The sequence below is a fragment of the Diadema antillarum genome, unplaced genomic scaffold (assembly GCF_040938485.1).
Source record: "Diadema antillarum isolate AM-2024a unplaced genomic scaffold, OU_Dant_1.0 seq00000103_RagTag, whole genome shotgun sequence".
Taxonomy (NCBI): Eukaryota; Metazoa; Echinodermata; class Echinoidea; order Diadematoida; family Diadematidae; genus Diadema; species Diadema antillarum.
In genome coordinates this window covers 1,619,689-1,642,111 of record NW_027271190.1, presented here as the reverse complement: position 1 = coordinate 1,642,111, position 22,423 = coordinate 1,619,689, and the positions used below count along the sequence as shown (strand labels likewise).

Genomic DNA, 22,423 nt, shown 5'->3' with positions numbered 1-22,423 from the left:
TTTCGGACGTGTGTAGCCAATATATTTTGGACAGTAAGGTACCTCCATAAATCTGCATAATATATATTTCACTGTTTTTTAATATTGTGGAAAAAGATATTGTTAACCTTTGGAAGCAGTGATTTAAAATATGTTCGAGTTATCACATTGTTGATGCATACGTGGAGATCATATGTATCACAAAACATCCTACATAACAATTTCACAATATAGCCTAAATTTTAAGAAACTCAAGAAACCATACCTGTTGATGGCTTTTTCTAAAAGCAAATCTATCAATCTATCATAACTATTGTTCACAGTTTTTATATTTATTTTCTATATTTATATACTTAACATTGATTATACTGATTAACATTTCAATCCCTTACTCACATTTTAGAACTATCTTGAAGTATTGTTTCGTGTGAAATGTAAAATTTCACACCCGACCCCCTCCCATCAAAAAAAAAAAAAAAAACAAAGGCCGGAAGTATTCGAAAAAGTTCTTTAAGCACAAATATTGAATTGATATATGAAATCTAATATGAATGGTGAACTACATCCGCCTTCTATAATTATATAGGAGCATAGCCTCCTTGAACATCTCCAAGTGTGAGAATGGTTTCTACTTAGCACCAACACGACCAAGATGCGTCTTTAGCTGCTGTTTGTGATTGTTGAATGGTAAGGTGTAAACGCTGAGCTATTGCACTTTTCTATACCATTCCTACAATTATAGGGTATAAAGAGGATGCCAACATCCGTCTTCAGTACGAATCACATTTCATTTAATTCGTTGCAGGACTAATGTACTTAAGTTTTCCTTTCCCACCTGTGAACATAATCACGTAGATTCCGAGTACCGAGAACCGCCGTATGTAGAGAATGAGGTTGATCCAAGCAAGGAACACGGCAACCGCCCCACACTGCCACTGCCAGGCCTGCAACGAAAAGGAAAAATTAAATGAAAACCGAGACAAGGCTGAAGGTGAAATGGCGAAGTCGTATTGAGCGAATGTTTTCTACGCCGCTTGATTGTAACTGAATCATTAAATCAGCTTAGTGCATGATGTTATAATTGTTTTGTTCGAAAATGCGTTCAGCTAAAAATTTTCTGAGGAAGAATCACGATCCTAAACGCGTTTGAGGCATTTTCAGGGATTAGATAAACTCAACCGTGTTTTCAAACACATTAAGGCCTATAATAGTCTTCAACCCTTGATTACGACGAGTCATCCTTCCTCAGAAGAAAGTAATTTTTCATTTCAAAAAATACAAGATTCGACACTACAAGCAAACAAGGCCCACGAGACGGACAAATTAGCTCCGTGGTGTAGTGTCGAACTCGTCCGTCGGTTTTTCTTATTAGTGTCGAAGTCATGGGCTTTTTGAATTAGTTTCAAACTCGTGGGCCTTGTTTGCCTAGTGTCCGACTCACAGGCCTTATTTGCTAGTGTCAAACTCTTGCGCTGTATGACTTGTGGGTTGTATGACTTACGTACCTTAACTGAATGCCGAACTCATGGACCGTTTTGACAGAAACGCCGATTAATAACTTGAGAGAGAATCATGCTTGAAATGGTGTTTGCGAACGTGGTTTGAAACGCTATTCTCTGGCAGTGTTTATCTATCCATCATACAATTGCGATTCGGGTGTTGTCACTGCTCAGCTGCATTGTGCCACTCGACCCAGGAAGTAAAGGTCAACTACATACCACCAAACATGCCTCATCCTTCACACACAAATAATGGGTAGGAAACACAACCGGAAACAGCTGGGAGTTGACCTTGAGACATGAACACGTTTCAAAACTTCGTTACGTTTGTCTACTCGCAGAAAGGCGATCGTTGGCTACGTTTATCAAACTTGAGAGAATCTCGTTTCAACACGCGTATGGAATAGTGTTTGCGAACGTGGTTTGCCAACTTGAGAGAGAGAATCACGTTTCAAAACGCGTTTGGAATAGTGTTTGCGAACGTGGTTTGACTCGCTATTCTGGGGGTACCGCGTTTATCTAACCATCATACAATCGCGATTCGAGTGTCTTTCGCTGCGCAGTTACTTTGCGCCCGTAGACCAGGGAAGTAAAGGTCAACTGCGTACCACCAAACATGCCTCATCATCAGTCAGGCACAAATAATGGGTAGAGAGCACAACCGGAAACAGCTGGATTTGACCTTGAGATATTCACGCGTTTCGAAACGGCATTGCATTTATCTACTCACAGAACGGCGATCGTGGTTTCAAACGGGTTTCAAAACGCCCTCTCAAAGGGTACGTTTATCGAAAAACTTGTTTTGAGGCAGAATAGTCCAGAATCCGTTTGACGCAGTTTTCATTCGCGTTTAGAAACGCCGTTCTGAAACGCCATTCAAAGGGTGTTTTGAAACGCGTTCGAGACCACGATCGCCTTTCTGTGAGTGGATAAACGCAGAACGCCAGTAGGAGGCCCTTAGCGGCAGCACCTCGCAGGCAGCCCCCACGCAGGTACTTCGTAGTCCCGTATGCAGCCAAGATAATGACATTCTGTGGGACTTCTGCCATTCCTTCATCTTCACTGAGTTGTCAGCCCTCACGCGACTGGTACAAAGGTCACACAGTATACTCGCAAGTAGAATTTAAGTAGAACGCGTTCAGCAAGTAAGACACATGCACTGACTCGCCAAAATCCTTGTCCGCCCTCAGAAATTGTCCCGTATGCTGAAAAATTCCTTCACGCAACAAGCCCGAGTAGATTGCCCGGAAAGGTGTTACAGGGCCTAAACATGGTTGCGGGTAAAAAGAATGTGCGTGCGCACCTCCGGGCGACTACGGGTATTAAGATACGTGCCCGGTATTGTCATGTGCGGATCATCTACGGGGACCTCCGGGTTGTCAAAATTGTTCTTTGCAAGTCGCACGCAAGGCTTGTCCGGAAAGGTGTGACACGGCCTCCTACTGGCGTTCTGCTTTGACCTCTCTGGGCATCCCCGCGACTCACCCGGAAAAAGTTTGGTCATGCTCAAAACTTGGCTGCGGTTAAATCGGACTTGCGTGCGCACCTCCGGGTAACTACAGGAGAGATATGCGGCGAAATACGCACTAGGTACTGTCAGGTGCAGACCAAGCCTTCAGCTAACCCCCGAAAATGCCTCAAACACGTTTAGGATTGCGTTTAGGAAACGCGTTTAAGACCACGATAGATAAACGCAATTTCGTTTTAAACGCATTTACTAGTATATTACCGAGCTGCCAAGGTCAGATCCCATACTGTATACACCCCAGGTGACAACACGGGCCTCAGTGGACCTCTGCTTCATGGGTTTCTATTTGTCAAGGCCCTCTTGCTACTTCTTGGGTTGAACTGCGCAAAGCAGATTATGATGTTCCAAATAGCTGCATTCAATTTAAACTCAAATTCACTCTTGGGCGTTCAATTTCCAAATGCGAGCATTGTATTTCCTACTCGTGCATTCAAATTTACGAGATAGTCAGTCCCGACGAGACTTTTTAGAGCGCTCGATTTCATTTTCAGACGATCAAGTTCGTACTTCATGCAATCAATTTAACGAGGAAAATGGAGTAGTTTTGGGGTTCTTAAGAAAGGATAGAGGGCATACACAACCAATGAAGGATTGCATATAGTATAATTATGATTGTTCGTTTAAAGGTTTGTTTGTTCATTTTCCATCTGAGAAGTTAGCTGGATAGCCCATATTCAGCTATGCTAATCTGGTCTTCCGTTGGGTCCAGTTAGAGGTGAGGCGGTACCACTTCACCGTGTGAAACACCCTGCTCTTTGCGATGAATGAATGAAGAGGGATCTTTTACGTGCATGAGTTGTGACCCTCTCACACAGGGGACCTCCATTTTATGCCCTATCCCAGTGACAGAATATTATGCCTCTTGCTAGAGGGGACGGTATGATTACACACAGCGTTGCTCAGTCAAGACTCGGGTTCGAACCCGGGTCGCTAGGGTCGGGGGCAGACGCGCTACCGACTGAGCCAACTCACCGCCATTTCAGGTTCCACATTGTCCTATGTTCATGTATTCTTTGTTTTTCATCTCAATAAATTTTAAATTGAAAGGTCCAATCAGCATTGCATCCAAACAACACAACGACAACCTAATCATATTTCTTGATATCACTGCACGCTGACACTGACCACATAATGACAATGCATCAATTTAAAGACAAACTGACACACAATGATCTCACACACAGTGGTCCTGCAAATATAAAACAATTACAAATGAATTAGATAAACAACAAACAAGACGAAACAATGTTCATATTACCAGTTTCAGTGTAGTCGATTTTTCCCCCGAAGGTGTCAACCAACCTTTCGTATTATTTTCGTCTTGAGGCCTGTACAGTGCCTAATGTTTGTTTGTTTGTTTGTTTGTTTGTTTGTTTGTTTGTTTTATTTTATTTTCCAGATGGTTGGATAGCAAAATGGTTGGATAGCCCATATTCAGGTGCAATAGCTGGTCTTCCATGGGGTCCAGTTGGATGTTTCTTCATAAATTCCAATATATTCAAAGCTAAAGATTAGAAGTCAAGACACATATACGGCCCCAAACCAACAAACTTCAGGACCTCTTTCAAATTGAATGCAGTTATATGGAACATGGTTAAATATTCACGAATTTGAATGACCGACGAAATTCCGTAGCCAGCATGACATAAATTTGATTGCTCCGACAGTGGATTTGAACGCTCCGATAGTGAATTCGAATGACTGGATTTTGAATTTGATCGCTGATTCGGTGCTGCGAGCGTGGAATGCGTGAAATCGAATGCTCGGAATAGGAACTTGAATGACCAACGAGGTTTGAGAAATGGAGTTCCAACTGGCTGTAAACATTCAAACAGCTCTCATTTTTCTATTGACGTACAAAAGAATTCTACAGGTGCATTTTGTCCTTTGATGATCGAGGTTCGATACCGCTGTCTTTCCGAGCAATGTGATGATTCATTTGGAACGCTAAAGCCCCTTTTACATTTTCACGGATCCCATCACGGATGACAACGGATCGTCGATCCGGGATCATCCGTACTGTTTCCGGCATGACCGTGTTAATTGCGTGAAGTCATCCGACATCATCCTTGTTCATCCGGCAAAAAAAAAAAAATGAATAAAAAAATAAGCTTGCTTAATTTTTCATCCGGACATCACGGACGAAAATCTATACATGCTATACAAACTCTTCGTTTTTTTGTTTTTTTTTTGGCACCGTCTACTCCGTGTTGCCTCCGTATTCCTTCCTCGTATAGGCACCGGCTACTCCGTGTTTCCTCGGTACTCATTCCGGGACAATCCGTAAAGACATCGGGACGTCCGTATTAGCATCGGCTCCATCCAGGATGAAAAATTCGTGTATTTTGCCAATACAAGCTCATAAAGTCAATGAAGTTTCCTCAGATCTTCCCCCATCAGTACAGCCATCAACCCCTCATACTGTTCATATAATGGTCGTCTGAGAAGCTTAAGTGACACACCCCCACCTCCTTTCTGTTTTTTACTCGTGTTTTGATTTGTTTTGCTTTCTTTTGCTTTCTTTTGCTTCATTTGAGTCATTATTTTCCAGAAAAATGAGAGTTTGAAACAAAGGGATTTGCCTTGATGGTGTCGACAAGTAGAGAATGTAGGCTGCTATGTAGGCTGCTACAGATTTTCTGGTGTGCTTGTTATACTTAGCTCTGAAGGCATGCAGCCCGAGAATGATAAAGTATCAAAAGCAAAAGCAAAAATCATCGGTCAACATTTTGGGGATATCCGTGTAAGGACCGCGAAGGGACCCAGTTACATCCGTGCTCTTCCTTGATATCCGTGTTAGCTCCTTATCTTTTCCGCTGTGGTTCGTGTTCATTCCTTGTCTGTCCGTGTAGACACCATACTTGTCCGTGTAGCCTCCGTACTTGTCCGTGTAGAAACCCAATTTAGATCGTATTCGCGCCGGCATTGAGAGGAAAATCGATATTTCGCATGCCGGAACACCACGGATGACGATCCGTGGTCATCCGTGTAGCAATCCGTGGAAGTGTAAAAGGGACTTTACATAATGTCGGCTATATTTTGTTTGTTTGTTTGTTTTTGTATTAAAGGAAATTCAATTTCAGCTTTAATGATAAGGCATGTGAAAAAGAAAGTAACTCCTGTCCAGGATTATGTCAAAAAGTGTAAATCTGAGCTGTACGTTGTGAAAATATTTGAACTTCACCTTTACTGGAAAGTAGATTTTGTCATCCTTCCAATCACTTCCGATAAAGGAAACTGATATCATCCCATGTCATTCCTTTTAGATTGTATTTCATTCAGTTTGGAGAGAAATTCATTCAATTCAAAGTTGACATTCAATTTGGATAGACTTTCAAATTCGTGCCAAATACCAGTTTCTATTTCATTTATATGAACACAACTTCCCACTTTGAACGTTCGAATTCAATCAACATACACAACTTCTGTGCGCCCTTTTTCACTGTCATACGATTGTATGATACAATTTCATTTACTTCAAAGTCTCATTTAATTATAGTAATTGTATGGATTCAATGTATTTCTTTCCTGTCGACCTTTCTGTCACTTTCAATTCTTCCCTAACAGTATGGATGTAACATTTTAGGAAATCGCAATATTCCAGAAAATCCTAGGGGTCCTGTACGTCCAAATCCATATTGATCCCTTTTGATTCAATTCCTTAGTTCCCCGCGTCCATATACGTTTCCCCGATCGGATCAGCTGTAGATAGACCTATTTCACCAGCGGGTTATATCATCAGTTTTGCTGGTTGTCAAGGTCATGCTTCACCCACTAATTCTGTCCGTATTCCAGATGTTCACGCATACTCTGTAATGTAGCAGCAGCTAAAATCGTGTATGTGTAAAGTGTAAATGTATGTGTTTGAAAGTGAGGTTATACGAGTTACCATTTATTACGAGTGAAAAATCACATTTCAAGGTACAACTGTATTTTAAGTTTGCATGATTTTTATTCAAACATATGAGTAACTACAAAGAATAAAAGCAACAATGAAAAAGACGGCCCATATTTTGTAACTGTTTGCCTTATCGTGAATTTGTAAACGCTCTCCACGGCGGCGCTGATGCGAATTTGAATGCGTCGCACTTGTATTTTTGATTTGAATGCCTTTTTTACACCCCTATAAATTGCTTTCCGATGAAATTAAATCAAATGAGCTAGTTACCTTTTTGAATTTCGATCTTGGTGATCATTCAAATTCACTCGAAGTTAAATGACCATGATGACCGCATCGTGAAATCGAATGTAAATCTGATAAATTTGGGTGGGGAAACCTATACCAATATACAATGATATAGGTCATTAGAGATCTGTGGAATGTGGTCTTATGATCATTCAAGAAAATACACTGTTTTCTAGTTGATAGAGGTATAGATTCATGAACCACACCAAGGTGTTACGCGAATAGAATGCCATATAACAAGACAGCTTGAGAAGAATTTTGTTCGTAACAAGTGTAATAACTGATAATGTCAGATGACATTGGTTTCTTTGATTTTGTGTCATATATCTGTTTAAATTTTTCATTAGATCATTATCAGTTCTCTTATGTGTTTCTGAGGGTCCCATGTTGTAAAAGCTTTGCTTTTGAGTGGGACCCTCCATTTCCATTCTCATCCATGTACTATGCCTTAATACATTTGTTGTCACTCATGACCACATGTATTTGATCAATTTCCGTTTTTGAAATTATCACAAATATGTTCTGTAAATGCATGGTATATAATTTTCCTGTTTATTTAATGAAAATGAAAATAAAGCTGAATAAAAAAAGGCCTTGGAGAAGTCCAAGAAAGTAATGAATGAGTGGGAGTGATTAAGGTATCTATTACGTGTGCCACTTTATTGCTAGCACATTGCTAAGAACACTTTATTGCTAATAACACTGTGACATGTTTCTGTCGAAAACCAAACCAAATTGGGTCGCAATTAACAAGGTCGTGTCGAACACGAGGAACAGTTGTGTCCTGTGATTGATGTATCTCAAGAACTTGAGCGAAAGTATGTTATTTTTATCTACCGTTTTCCCTCAAGAGCACACTTCCATAAACTACCTATTAAGATGGAACGCGAAGAGCAAAAAATAAGTGTAATGATTGTACTCAAGATGATGAAGTTGACGCCAGCTCGTGATATTCTTGATTACATGATTTGCAATCTTTAAAGGGATGGTACGTTTACTGTTGATAAGCGGCTTCAGGTTTCTAAAGGTATCTTTTTGTGATTAATTTTTTTAGATTATGACAACCCTCTTATGAAATATATAATGGCATGTAATTTCTAGAAGAATTCAAAGTTTATTCGATGACAATTGGTTCTTAAATAGCTGAGATATCCTAAACAAGCAATCCTATTAAAAGGTGGGACCAAACCTTTTATGATGATCACTTTCTTTACTTTGTTTTTGGACAATTCAGCTACTTCAAAACCGATTTTCATCAAACGAACTTTGAATTCCTCTTAGAACCGTATGCTCTTTTACATTACATTCAGTGTTTTTTAAGTATCTTGCAAAAAGTTAAAGGCTGAATCCTCTCCTCAACCATTACTAAATCATCCCTTTAACGCTATTTTAGAGAAAACCAAAATCTGAGATGATCTGAGAATCTTGGAAATTCACCTACCAGTGGTATGCGTATTCCACTGTGATATCGAATCTGGCTTAGAGGGAGAACGAGTAGAATGGCGAGAACGTAGAGGGCCCACTCTATCAGATTGCAAAAACTGGTAAAGTACGACCTGCGTTGAAAGTACAACTGGAAAAGCTGTTCAAGGAAAGAGAAGACAGAAACGACTTGATTTCAGCAAAATGTTACCACAACGGTATAAGAAAATTGGAAACGCTATAATGGCCCGAATTCACGAAGGAAGCACAAACGAAACCATGGTTTAAATCATTGACAAAAACTCTGGAGCGTCAAGTGTCGCTTGGAATATTTCGTTAAGAATTCAGTCATTTCGTCGATGAAATGATTATTTTGTAACGAAATGACAACATTTTGTAACTAAATGAACATTTCGTCCACGACATGATAATTTCGTTAACGAAACGGTCATTTTGTCGACGAAATGACAAATTTCGTAACGAAATATTTCGTGCGACACTTGGCGCTCCATGGTTTTTGTCCATAGTTAAAACCATGGTTTCATTTGTACCACCTTCGTGAATTCGGGCCTATAAGTGCAGTTCTGCTCGGATAAATCAGTGCTTCAAGGATGTTTTATAATGATTTGCCAACCCCCTCCCCACCCTGCCAAAAAAAAAACTAAATAAATAAATAAAAAGAAATGGGAACTACAACAACGTGTCCGGGCAACCGAAAGGGAACTCCAAACCAGTCAAAAAGTTAGTCTGAAAAGGAAAGGTAAAACTGTAACTATAGACAGCCCAGTCGCTGTATAAATCGGCGTCTGGTCGGGCTAGTAAAACTATAAAGAGCACAACAGTGAAAATTTGATCAAAATCGATTAAGAAGCAAGAAAGTAAAGAAGTATGTTTTAATTCTGTTCATCTGTTTATTATTATTATCATTATTATTATTATTATTATTATTATTATTGTTATTATTATTATTATTATTATTATCATTATTTTTTGGAGGGCGATAACAGTTCTTCAACAGCAGCGAACATCCAATATAAACACGCTGAGCTTATAGCTTCACAACTTGCCATATAGCTTGTAAGTAAAGTCTCGAAATTTCCAGATTTTGATGTTGTTGTTAAAAAGTAATCATGCCACACTCTTAAATCCTGATAATTTTTATATCAAATTGTTTATTATTTCAAAGTTATTGAGCCGGAAATAGCATAATAATTTCGCTCTCTTGGTATACAAAAAGTTCTTTTTTTTATTTTTGTACATGATCTCGGGGAAAACTGTGAGGTGATGACTTCATCAGTTTATTCATTTCTAAGGTTACAATTGTGGACGAACCTTTTTTGTATTTTTGGTTCAACGACCTTCTTTTTAAAGATTAACGAATCTTCGGAATAACGCCACAAAATAATGTTGGAATTAATACACCCTATTTCATTTCGGGATTGACAAATATCTAAACTATAGGTGAAGGGAATTTGTGTGTTGCGGAATTACGAACCTTCGGAATAGCGAAGTTTATTTCATTTTTGGATAAATAAACCTTTGGAAAAAAAGAATACATTCCTTTAATACTATACGGGCTTTTTTTCTGCTTACAGACTTACTTCACGAATGAGATTGAAGACAGCAAGTACAAGTATGACCCAGTTGCCAATACGGCCGAAAAAGAAGAGAGTGGCCTCGGAGAATTCTCCAACCCATCGATCCTCGCCGTTTGCAAACCATGTTACGCCATCGGTGTCGTTGGCGAAGCGCACGAAGTAAGTTGGTGGAATGATGAGGACGTAGCCCGTGAGCATGACCACGAGGGGGACGCAGAAGACTAGGGAGACCACCACGAGCAATCGTCCCGCCTTGATCCATTTTAGATTGATGAGGCTGGTCACAAGGGGGTGTGTAAGGAGATTGGTCCGCTCTGCGGATACCTGTGGTGGAACATCTGAAACTTTTTAGAGACACGCCTAACCCAGATCAGTTTCATTAAAGAAAAAAGCCAAAGACAGACACGTTATCAACAATAACGAAATAATATCGAAATCCATGCACTTTTCTTTAATTCGCAAGGATGGGAATTACGAATAACTTAGCATTTATACCTTTATTGCCATTCTGCTGGTACACTACAATAAACTGAGATAATCTGAAAAGATAGATGGGATCTTCTTTAACCTGTGTTACTACTGCGAAACCAGAGGGCCCTGTCATTTCCATTCAATTCACTTCGATTATACTCATAATCCAATCACACAATGCTATTACACTCGCCACGTAATAGCGCTGCCAGGTACCGTTTATCATGCTTATACCCCTGGGTCTACAGAGACAAGGTGGGTGAAAAAAAAAATGTTCAAGGACGCAGGCACTTGCCATGATTTGATTTCGGAACTTCTCAAAGTCAAGGGTCTTATCCACTATATGCGATAGTGCTCTCCACCCAAGTTTGTTAACTTACCATGATATTGAGAGGATGGTTGCGTGCGATGTCCTTGAAATCTGTTGTGTACGGCGTCGCGTCGTTTCTCAGGTGTCCTTCGGAGTCATATTGGTCTGTCGTTGTCGGGGTCGACTCCTTGTCATCAGGCACTGAATTGGTCTTCTTGACCTCGTCATCGGTCTCTTTCGAAGTCGTTTTGCCGTTGGTTGGTTGGTAAATGATGTCTCCCTGTGTTCGCCGTTGCCGATAGCATCATCAGCTTCTATACCGTAAGCGTCACATTGGTCGTTCTCCTCTTTTTCTTCCTCGTTCCCATCTTCACCTACAGATGGGATTGACATATCAATGACTGTCATTGTTCTCTTCACCAATGGCGTTATGACTTCGCAAACAGTCTTATATGTATAGTTTTGTGGGCGTTGCATGAACATTCTTTTCACAAATCAATATTTTGATGATGATTAGTCATTCCCAAGTACATTGTACATCTATACTGATATTTATATCAAAATCCCTGTCGAGTTTACAAGCCCTTCCGTCACTGTCCGTGTTGTATCTACCTGTGCATCTCTAGGAGTTTATCTCATGAATCCTAAAAGAAATAAAAATCATATATTAATCACATGCTAAAAATGTATCAAAGAAATGGTTAAGGTTGGGTTGAGATGTGGCTTCATATTTTGTTTTTGTTTTGTTTTGTTTTGTTTTTTGTTTTTTGTTTTTTGTTTTGCAAGATAATGAGAAACCACTTAATATGGCATATGAAAGAGTATACAATTCTTACTGAATTTCAGTATCCAGGCATTTCATTTTATGCTCCTCTGTATTTCATATGTAGTTTCTCATCTCACACCCACAAAAAAGATCTGAAGCACCATCCCAACCGAAACTTTGCCATCCCTTAAGCAAAAAAAAAAAAAAGAAAGAAACTTGAGCTCACTATACTACTACATTTTAATACCGATACCAAATGAGTAGAAGAGCTGAATCGGAGGGTCTTTGAGAGTGTCTTTGTTGAATGGAAGTCAACCGCCAAAAGACACACGTCAATTTACAAAGTAATGATGATATCTATGACGATAAATAACTTGGCAACAGACATAGTATTCACCGTCGAGATTAACTGGTTTCTCCCAGTTGGAGAATGAGTCTTCCAGGAGCTCGTAGTCGAACTCCACCCAGTAATCGGGGTGATTCGGTTCCACCTCGGGATTGTGCGTAATGCAACGGTCCATCACTTGCTTGGCTATTTCTGCAACATTGTTTTTAAGAGGGATTAAGACAAACAAACGAATTAGAAAAATGACACTCTAATCGCAAAGTCGACAAAGTTTTCTGCATCTGAAAGGAATTCAATAATCATTCAATCACATACCATCATCATAGCACTCAATCATGTAATCAATATTATATACCTCATAAGTGAGATTCGTATCACTGATTGGTCAAAAGTATATCACGTGACAAGGTGTAGTCCCGGCTATCTTGCCTTAGGGTTTTCATGTAAGTGATAGAAAGGCAAATCCCTCGTGATAGAATTCGTAAACCCTCCGCGACTTTTGTACACATAACAAGTACACTAGACTTCGCGCGCGGTGTCCTTAACCCCTCCACCGTTTACCCAAGGACGTTCACTATACGCGCATCGTATAAACACATGCAAAATCATCGCACTAGCGCACAGCAGGCATGTTTCAACGTGGCATGGCGATCGAGCGCTCCTTCGTGATTTGAAGTGAGCTGGATCAAAGATCGTACACTTTGCAATTAGAATTTCTTAGGATCCCGAAGCAGAGACAAATCTCAGCATGTCGGAAATATCGAATTAAAACACGAGCGACGGGAAACTGGATGTATACTGTAATCTTCTGCCAAGATTTTATGCAGGAGCTCGCCGAAGGCCGTGTGAGTGAGTACAATGTACCGTGCGTACTGGACAGTGTACGAAATGCACGAAAACCATGCAAGCAAGCGCAGGCTGTGGCCTGATTTTAGGGCTAACGTTTAGGCGTAACAGTTAGAATTTACTTCGTATTTGCCTAGCCCTAGATCTTGGTTAAGTCTTAAACGATGAGGTATATAAAACAAATATTAACTGCTCTGTATTCGGATGGTGGTGGAAATTATCACTCCCTCGGTGCTTTTCATACCGACCCTTCCATCACCCCTCGGCTAACGCCTCGGGGTGATAGAAGGCTCGGTATGAAAAGCACCTCGGGAATGATAATTTCCACCATCATCCTCATGAGCAGTCAATATTTGTATAATATTGTCAAGTAACATTATCATGAGTCAACAAACAATTTCATCATTTGGCCAGTAGTTGATCAGTGGTAGTACGAAAGGTAACCGGGCAGAATCTAGAGTTGACATGATCAACCTCTTGTATGGAACGCAGAGGGATAATAACGCTGTTCGCATACCTAGCCTGCCATAACCTAGAGAACCGGTAAAGTCTGGATAGTTTAAAGGCAAGAAGAGATTACCTGGCATATGCTTGATTAGCTGCCTCATTGGCGTTTTCCTTTTCTTCTTTTCACTATCCCACGTACAGACGGACATCAGCTCCTTCCACTTGTCATGCCTCACGAAAAAGTTTGCGATGTCGCTAACCCATGGCAAGAAGAGGGTAATTAAACATAAGATTTTGACAATACTGATGATAATGGTAACTGGAAAAAGGTGTACTATATTGGGGATTATGATCACAACACTGAGGAGGGTGCTGCCATCACTGTCACGACAACAATGCCAGATATATTATACCCGGTTTTTTTTTTCAACTTGGACGAGATGGACAGAGTAATAATCTCAATCATCCCAGGGTGGTCATAAAACTCTAATCTCTTTCAGACGACAGCTTTGCCAAGTTTGATCGCAAGTGTAAGAGGAACTCATAACGCCATTGTGTCATCTCTCCTCTTGAGAGTGTTTATAGATTTTTTTTTATTTGTCTGAGGAAATTGTTCTACATTAAAATATCGACACCCTTTCTTTCCTTTTCAAACGATGAGAATAGTTAATCATATTGTCCCCTGCACCCGGGGATTCAACAATTCGAAGCGAACCTGCTCAATAGTCGTCGTGAGCATGCAATACTCGCTTCAGTCCCTACATACCCTCATTCGGGTACCATTTTCTATACGCGAATACACACACATACACACACACACACACACACACACTCACACGGGGCCTCGCCACCCCCTTTTTTTGCACCATACAAAGGAATACATAAGGTATCACCACTTTGGGTCCCCCTCCCACTTTTTTTTTAACCCGGAAGTGCGTAAGTGGCATTAGAAAGAAAAAGATAGAGACCGTGAATTGTGAGCGCGGTAGGGTTATATTTTTGCGCTGAAAACATTTTTTTGTTCGTTTGTTTGTTTTTGTTTGTTTGGTTTTTGTTTTTGTTTGGTTTTTATTTTTTGTTGCTGTTTTTTTGTTGTTGTAAACTTGTAACTGTTTGTTTGGTTATTTGCTGTGCAGAAATTAGATGTGTAAAATTATCTTTTCGTCTGCGAAAAAGGAAGCGATATATGATTTCCATTAGCACACAGGACTGAGTCATACAAGCCGCCGCTAGAAGATCACGTAATCATTTTCAAAGGTTGATATTGAATTGAGTACGTACTCATGTCTGTTCTCGATGGCGTGGTCGAGGCAGTTTAGACCATCTATGTCTCGGAGAAGAATGTCGGTCTGCTCGTTGTAGACGAGGAGTTTGACCATGTCGATGTAACCGGTTTTGCACGCGAGGTGCAGAGGTGTCATCTATGATATGGAGAATATCGCATTTTTTATGACGTCAAATTATTCAAGAAAAGTTGGTACAGAACGCTGCTACACCAAAGCCCAACTAAGAAACCATCACTGGAAAGGCATATACGTTTTTAGAAGGCGAGGTCCGTCGCATTTTCGAGTAAAAGAAGTCCGTCTAAACATGGTGAATGTAAAATGAACAGCAAACCAACCATGCACCTGCATGCATAACTAAAACAGTAGTAGGGCCAAGTGAATGCTGACGATGACTTTTTACCAATGTGTTCTGATCGGGCAAGTGATATGAAAGACGTAGAATTCTATCTTTCGTTTGATAGGTTGTCGTTACTGTTTTTTGTTTTACAGCAGATTATTCAAATATGACACTGAAAATCGTTAGATTCATTTTGCATTATGGCAGTTATACCGACTAAAATATCAATACAAACGCTAAACTAGAAAAACGGATACACCTTTGATTATGTACGTTTGTCTATAGAACTTAGTCTGCTTTTGCTTGCCGTCAGTGACGTCACGCATATCGTGTGTGTTCGGCGAGTTTCGATAGGTTTTCAAAATAGAAAGAAGAATGGTATTCTTCTCGCTTTATGTTGCACAAATATATCTATCACAAGGTTTTGTTCCATTGATCAGAAAGATGTGCTCTTGCATTGATATCTTCTTATCTGTGTTTTTGACCGTTCGCAAGCAGTTACGATGTTCCGATCAATGAATTCATGTCGTTCTCTGGTAAAGTTTTGTATGGTGTCCCTAGAGGACTGTTTCAATGTACAATCTGTATCAAATTTAAGGAACCTTGGAGTTTACTTTGACCCTTAAAGTCAATGGCGACACATACCACGTGTACCATATGTCTATCTATATTTGCAATTACGAAACATTCAAATATGAGAAAAGTTGCAGCCTCTTCTATTCAGTCATACACTGATTATATCCTGTCTTGTATTGATTATTAAAATGCATTATTGATTCATTCTACCAGCTGGCCAAACTACAGAAAGCTCAAAATTCTGCTGCTCGGGCCCTCAGTGGAACGTCTCGCTTCTCCAGCATTACCCCAGTTCTTATAAAATCTTCACCTGCAAAATTCTGCTCCACGCCTGGAAAGCAGTATATTCTTCATCTCCATTGGTCTCCGAAATATTTGCAAAACCTGGCAGCATAAAATGTTCCTAGCAGAAATGTCCGCTCATGTAATAGTGAACAATTAAAAGTCAAAAGAGCATCTCTAGACTCGGAAAGGGCCTTTTATCATGCAGTCCCATGCTCCTTGGAATGATCTTCCACCGACGATCCGAGCAGCAGAGCAGAAGCATCTACGTAGCGTCTAAAGCCGCTACATGTTCGCATCTTGTTTTGGTTGAATATTAATTTTTATTGAATAGCTTATATGTTACATATTTCTATCCTTTCCTTGTTCTCTACACTTTCATAATGTGCAACTGTACAATGTATCGATGGCACCAGGTGTTGCATTCATTATTTACTGCATTCATCATATTTGATACATGTAGTTAGTGAATCTAGTTTACTTTATACTGCAGGCAGTCAGTTTTACAAAATCCTAATTATGAAATCAATTTTCCATCCACAAGTGAGCTGAATGTTATGCTCCCCCTCCCCTATCTAATTGAGATTAGAAAGTTTACATCAAGAAATATAAATACCTGTAGCTTGTCAATAGCGTTGACATCAGCTTCTGCCTCTAGGAGCAGATTAACAGTACGGATCCAGCCGTTGGCGGCAGCATAGTGAAGAGGTGTTCGTTCGTACTCTTCTTTACCATTCCTGCAATGCAAGTTTGAATCGCACTATTATAGGTGCTACATGTTAACAAGTTGAGCAGGGTAATTAATGGAAAAACGTTGCTTTCACCAATGCCAATGGGTCGTCAGCTGAACACCAGGGATCACCAGTGTTTCGGCTATTTAGCCTAAGTACTGGACACCTCCCCCTAGCTGACTGTTGGTGCGTTGGGATTTCCTAGACAGCACCCCAATGGCATCTCAAAACACTCGGCATTAATAACCCCTCTTTTATTTCAAATTGGCACCAATCTCTCTACACCCCCTATTTCCACCACCCATGCCTTTCCAACAATCCATGCAGATCCTTTCTCCATTGCTGCACAAATCCTCTTAATCCACCTTCTCCCTCCCTATCACCTACCTCAGCACTCTGACCCACCTCCTCGTCGATCGTCCAGTGAATCCCCAGCACGTACTCCACCTCCATAGTATGCACCTCTGCTCTCCACTCCCTTCTCTCACACTACTCTCTCCACTCAGCACACATATCCAACTTTCTTTCCCTTGCCTCATCCATCCTCGTTTCCCATGGCACTGTCAGCTCCACCATTACTGCCCTAGACCTAGCCACCCAACAACATGTCCGGCCGCAAGGCAGTCACCACCATCTCCTCGGGTCACCACCATCCCCTCGTCTACCCGCACCTTCCATTCACCCCAGCATCCCTCCAACGTCATCACCTTGGCCCTTCCTTCTCGCACTGCATCTCACCCCTCCTTCACAAAACAGATTCTTCTCACCTAGGGGACCCATTCTTCCTTCTCGCCTCCACTGCCATCCTTGCTACTTCCGCAGTCTCCTTCAACACCTGATTGTGCCTCCATGTATAGGCCTGCAATAATCCTCCACACACTGACAGAATGACCTGTGCTCTAGCGAAACCCTTCGCCTTCTTGCAAACCCTACATCCATCGTCCTCTAAAACGGCCCACCTCTTCAGATTTAATGGCGAATGCAAAACATTAAAGGTGCAACTGCTCATGTAGCGCACAGCTCCAAACGACATTGACCTGGGGTTATTTCACGACACCTTTCCTCTGCTCCACCTCTTCCCATCGAGTCAAAGTCCCCTGTACTTCCTGCTGTACAGCCTTGCCTAGCCGGTACTCCTCCTCCTCCCCCTCCCCCTTCACGCCTCCACCGCCAACTCCCTCCTACCCTTCCTGCCTCGCTTGCTGTACCATCTCACACCCTGATGAAACCCGACCCCATTCCGCCCCTCCTGAACAACACCCCTCATCTCCTTCCACTCTGCCATTGCTACTGCCTCATAAGCAGCCTCCTCTGCCCTCCACTTTCTTCCCGTGCGTATCGGTGGCCTATTTCTTGCTATGGTCTGGTCGCCGTGGCTCCTTCTTATCATCATCACTATTCTGACCTTGACAGCTTTAAACTCCTCTACCACTGACGTCACAGGCAATTGCAGCTTACGTGATCTGCAAAGGAATGCCAGATCTGTTAACATTCGAGGAACGCCTAACGACTTCCGGTAGTACGAGTTTATCTTCTGATGCATCCTCTAAACCCTGGTCACTGCCATCTCGTACACCTGCAGTTGCCACATGATCCGTGGTAGCAAGCCAAACTGACAGCACCGTACCCATCCTAATCAGCCACTCCACCGCTTTGTCGTAGATCTGAACACCTCGATTCCTATCATTCAAATTGCCCTCATATCATCGTCTAAGGCTTTCCACCTCCGCTCAGAAACCTGCGGAATATCCTCTCTCCCTAATCTGAAACCTCCTTGCGACCACCTTTACCTTTCGCATTGGCACTGAAAGGCTTTTCCTGGCCTTGAACTTCATCCGTGTCCAGGCCACCAACTCCTGTAACCTGTATGGAGACCGTCTCCAACCTAGGTCTCATTGCCAGACACGATGGTGAGATCATCCATGAAAGCCCTTACTAAAGGTACAACTACTTCTGCAGCCCGCGTCAACCCCTCAATTCTCGAAGCAACACACTGGGTTAATAACTTCATCGCTACAATAAACAGCAGCGGTGAGACTGGGCACCCCACGGGGATGCCAATCTCTAACGACTGCCATTCTGTCGTGTAAGTCTGGATTGTAAATTTCACCCTAAACTGGTTGTAGAAGTTCTGCACCAATTCCTGGATCATATCCTAGGCACCCGGAAAAACTCCAGAGCAAAACTGAGGTAACTGTGAGGCACTGATTCAAACGCCATTGCAAAGTCCAATCAAATAACATCCACATCCTCCTTCTCATGATTGCACCTCTTAATTTACTCCCAAATCTTCTGGACTTGCTCCGGGTGCCCAGGGAAACCCGGGATTCCTGCCTCCTGGACAGAGGTGTCTATAATTGGTTCTTCATCACAAACTCTATGAACCCCCTCGCTATGACACTAAAAGGATCTTAACGTCAACGTTGAGACGCGCAAATTGGTCCATAAACTGACCAATGCCCTTGGCGTCCTTTCCTCTCGGGATATACACCCTTTCTGCCACACACCAGCTGGCTGGAACAATACCACCCTATAAGGATCCGCCACAACACCCTTCGGACACGAGGACAATACTTGAACATCTTGTAGGAAAAGCCATTCTGCCAAGCTGCACTCCCACCTTGGGCCCTGCCACCCCAGCAAAAGGCTTCTCTCTCCTTCCATCACAATAACTATGAAGCCTTCAGATGCTTCTCGAGCTCTTCCTTCAACACCTCCAAACTTCCTGATACCCCTTCCTCGAACAGTCTCTTTTTGAACTTGTGCGGATTACTATAAAACTCCCGCCTAGCCCAGGGTATCTTTCTACTCGCATGCTTCTTACGCTGATAAAGCTCTCCTCACATCCGCATACCTCTTCTTCAGATCCTCATACAGGCCCTACAGACTAGCTCTCTCACCTTCTGCCTGCATCCACCTACGGCGCAAGCTCTTCTCCTCCGCCCTCAATTTGGTCATCAAACGTTCTCTCCTTGACTCTCACTCTACAACACCCCCTCCACACTCCGCACACCTCCACCACCCGCAGACTTTATCTCAAACTCTTCTGCTCACGCAGAATCATGTTACTGGCAATGTTATCCGTAGGATTCGATAGAGTGTGTTATGAGGTAACATGACATTTGTTTTGGGTTGTTTTTTTTTTTTTTTTTTTTTAGTGTAATGGAAACCTTGAATTGGCTTTAAAAATACCATTAAACTAAACGATCAGAGCATCAAAAATGTGCTATCGACGGGACAAAAGGCTACACCATGTCTTGGCATTAGCCCAAAGTTAACTTTCACGCCGTTTTTTTTTTTCTCTCTCTCTCTCTCTGTCGGCACGAGGAGAAATGAGCGAGAAATTATGTTTTTCCAGAAAGAAAACCGAAATTTTACCGAATGGCAAATGATGAAAACAGATTATAAGTCATAGATTCTGTTGCTAATTTTTGAAGTGACACGCACCAACTTTCAATCAAACTCATAATAGCAGATGACTGTCATGTTCAAAATTGATGAAGCCCTGTACTGACAGGTGTATTCATTCTCTTGCTAATCTTCACCATTTTAACAATATTTTTGTTTCACAATATAATAGTCGTTTTACATTAAATTAAATTACATATAACTAAACCAGGCATAGCACTGTCCGATTTTCATTGTTTCGTGTGTTATTGTTTTTTAGTACACTGCCCAGGCTCCTCAATTGGATCTATGGTCACTCACGGGGTGTTGACCTCGACCTTTGCCTTAATGAGCGCATCGACGGTCTCGTCGTGCCCGGCTTTGGCGGCGTGATGGAGTGGCGTGTTGTCGTCAACGTCACAGACTTCGACCACTTCCCGTTTCCAACGATAGAGAACCGACACCGTTCTGCAGGGACGGAAAGGGAGAATGAGGGAGGAAAAACATAAGTGAGAGAAAGCGAAGGAGGATGATAGATGGAGGGTTGGAGGCAGGGGAGACAGAGGGAAAGAGAGAGATGTTTGGGAGAGAGAGAGAGAAAGGGGAAGGAGAGATGGGAAGAGGTTTTGGGAAGAGAGGGTGAGGGGAGAAAGAGAAAAAAAAAGGAATATGTGAGCGAATAAAACGGTTCCCCATTAGAAAATGTACACGCACGAATATTTCGGTGATTTTTTTTTTTTTACACGATTATATCCCTTCCTATAAGCCGTATTTCGAGAAGGCAATTCAATTTATCTATTCTGAATGAACATATTTACATATGTTGCTATTTTGTGAGGCAATCTTCGAATTTCTTTCTGGTTGCTAGGCAAGATCTCTTTTTTTTTCGTTAGTTCGGTTCGCACTATTATGATTTACATACGACTCACTCAGTGTGTCCATTCTTCGACGCGTGGTGGATGTATTCGGCAATACACTCGTCGCTTATACCATGTAGACTGCGGCATTGGTGGAGTATTAGCTAAGTCATGAAGGGAGAAAAAAATAAAGCATCAATATACATGATCAAAGTTTCCGCCCTTTGCTGGAAGAATCCATGGAACTTCATATGCTCCAGGCTGAGCCATAATCATGATAACAGTATCATTAGCTTTGCCTTTCCCGCATCTTCCGGGTTAGATGGAAATCCTTTCCCTTTTCTGTTTTTATAGAGGGAAAATTTGTTTTCACGCCTTTGATTGGTGCAGCAACAACAAACATCAATAAGAGGGAGGATTTGAACTCATCAGTCGTTGCATATGATAAATAAAATGGTACATTCAAATGCGAAAAGAATGAAGAAGAGTCGACTTGGTGAGAAAAGGAAGAAGAAGATGATGATGAAAACATGGAGGAGATTAATAAATTTATCAAAAAATAAAAGGAGGAGGAGGAAGCATATAAGAAGAATAAGAAAGGAAAAACAAGAAAGAAATAGAAGAACAAGAAAACAGAGTAGCACAGAGCAGGAAAACAACGGAGGAGACGATTAAGAACATTAAGGCATTATGTCAGTTTCTGTTTGTTTTCTTTATCAATTTGCAGAAATAAATACGTTCATAGATTAATGAATAATTAATATTCATTGATCACCGATCAAAGTTTCCACCCTTTGCTGGAAGAATCACCTGGTTTTTTCACATTATTAACAATTTTTGTAAATAACGTGAAAAAAATCGGTGATTACTAGACTCACAAATGGTATACTCATACAAGTACATGAAAGAAATAACGCTGACGTGTACACATCTTGAGGTACCAATTTGAGAAGACCGTCAGCAGTGTGCTTTACTGGGGTGACGGCCACGGAGTAACATATTAAATATCAGACTCAAATTGGAACTGAAGGAACAACTACTGACAAGATATTTTGATAATCCATAGTATATAAAGATGTACCATCAAATTTAGCGCTCCGGTTAAGCATAAGACTGTACAGAGACGAATACGTCGGACAGATGGAAAGTCTAAAGGGAGAGTGGAGAGAAAAAAAGTTAGACGATGTCAGACATGTTAGACGAAACGGAGGAAAGTTTGAAAATAGAGGAAAAAGATGGAAAGAAAGGATGTATTGGAAAGAGTACCGTTATTAGTGAGAAAATGAAAATAAAGAAAAGGAATAATACCGCATAACTTGCGCAGTAGAACAAGAATGACAAACGCTACTTACCTGCAAAGTATCGGCCTTGTTCTGCTCTGCAGCCCATGTGAGTAGCTTTTCGGCGGCGTTGTGGCTGTCTTGGTCAAGTGTGGTCATGTTCAGGTTGTGCAGGTAATAGAGAAGGGCGACGAGGGTGTCGAAGTTATTTGAGTTGGCCGCCGTCTGTAGAGGCGTCAGGTCCTCGTAGTCTGTGAGGCTTATGTCTGCCCCCCTGAGAAATTAACAC

The 22,423-nt window shown here is 41.4% G+C and overlaps 1 pseudogene; it reads right to left on the bottom strand.

The window, feature by feature from the left end:
• Window positions 1-22,423, bottom strand: part of LOC139726886 (transient receptor potential cation channel subfamily A member 1-like) — a 48,073-nt pseudogene that overhangs the window by 5,777 nt on the left and 19,873 nt on the right.